Source organism: Peromyscus maniculatus, chromosome 19, assembly GCF_049852395.1.
Source record: "Peromyscus maniculatus bairdii isolate BWxNUB_F1_BW_parent chromosome 19, HU_Pman_BW_mat_3.1, whole genome shotgun sequence".
Classification (NCBI taxonomy): domain Eukaryota; kingdom Metazoa; phylum Chordata; class Mammalia; order Rodentia; family Cricetidae; genus Peromyscus; species Peromyscus maniculatus.
This window is the reverse complement of record NC_134870.1, coordinates 58,072,638-58,074,436: the sequence shown is the minus strand read 5'-3', so window position 1 is coordinate 58,074,436 and position 1,799 is coordinate 58,072,638.

The window sequence follows — 1,799 nt, the reverse complement described above, 5'->3', positions numbered from 1 at the left end:
GCTGAGAATGTCTCTTTCTAGCTTGCTATGTGCTCCAAACCTGCCCTGGGGATATTACTTCCTTATACTCTTTAAAAAAAAAATCTAGATTTCTACAGAGAGACAGTCCTTACTCAAGTGACCTCTGGTGGCTAGCTGATAACCAACGACGTTTGGAGTTCCATGTTCTCCAACTTAATTGGTAGAGGATCATTGTGATGATCTTATTGTTGAAATTCTTGGCTACAGCAAATACTCACATCTTAACAGGGGAGAGTGTAAGGTTGGAATTGAGATGGAGGTTTCGGGGTCAACAAACTTGGCCTGCATAAAATGAAGATACGACAGTACACTGCCCGACAGAGCAGATTGGGAGAGATGCTTGCTCCAATTAGAGGAAGTCAAATATATTAAGAACAGATAATTGTACCTCAGAGAATCACAGGGAAAAACTTCACAATGGGGAAAGCAGATTGTATCTGTGTTCCCCCAGGCCTGCCTCTAATGGGAACACATTAGGACAAGACATAAAATGTTACCCAACCATGATATTTAGATTACAGATTGATTTCCATATCCTGAACAGGTCCAAACTCCAGCCTCACTTTCCAGACTGTTTCTGCATACTCTATCTCCCATAATTTCACTTAAGGTCCTTTGAAAATAGGACTCTTAGGCTCATATTTTCCCCATGGAGCTTGATATATAAGATACATAAGTTTGATATATAAGATAGATTAAAATACATCTAATACACATCATAAATGTGAAATGTGCTTGACTCCTGGAAATGGTTTCCCAGGGAGACTCACCTCGGATCTTCATCTATGCATAGTTGGGACGGAACCTTCCTGTAGTGTGACTGCCTACTCCTGTGTCTTCCCCCTACCAGATGGTCTTCAGGCAGGACCAAAGAAGCCACCGAGGTTGATTGGAGAAGGACAGGAGTTGGGCTTAACAGGAGGCACACACAGGAATGTGGTAATAGCATCCCATAGCCATCCTTCAGAAAAACCCATGATTAATAATTATAGATTTAAAAGTCACAGCTCAAGTGAATAAGGTTAAGGTCTGCCACATCCTGACCTTACTAGAGATGGAAAAAGCAATCTGTAATAGTCTTTACTGTAATATTCAACATTGGTCCATACAGTGACGGAGTTGGGAGTTAGAGCTGTTCGTCTCTAAGCACACTGCAGGAATTAAAGCTAACATGAACAGGAAGCCTTGTGGCCACAGCATAGGTGGAAAGAACATATGGGTTTAAGTAAGTAGAAATCAGGTATCATTTTCTGTCTGCAACACCCTCTCTGCTGCACCAATAAAGTACTTCCTAGAAAAGTGAACTATAGGATAGGGTCCACCTTACAGGCTGAAAGCATCTGACCATCCACCTAGCAAGGTGAGGGCATGAGCATCCTGGTTGAGAAGAAAAATTTTTAAAAAATGCATGGAGAAGAGAAAAAGGGTGAAAGAATGCTTATCAGGCCATGGATCAGTTGTGTTAGCCTGATTGGGGAAAAAGAACTAGATAGGTAGGTAGGTAGAGAGACAGACAGACAGACAGACAGACAGACAGACAAACAAACAAACAAACAAACAAACAAATAAATAAATAAATAAATAAATAAATAAATAAATAAATAAATAAATAAATAAAAACAAGTCCATAAAATGTGTGTGCGTGGGCAGAGACTTTAAATAGCCATCACCCAACCCTGACTGGCAGTTCCAGAATTTCTGTACGTGGAGACTGAAGATACAGTGTGGTTCACATGAGTGACAAGGGACTGTCTTGAAGGCTTTTTTTGCAGAGCTGT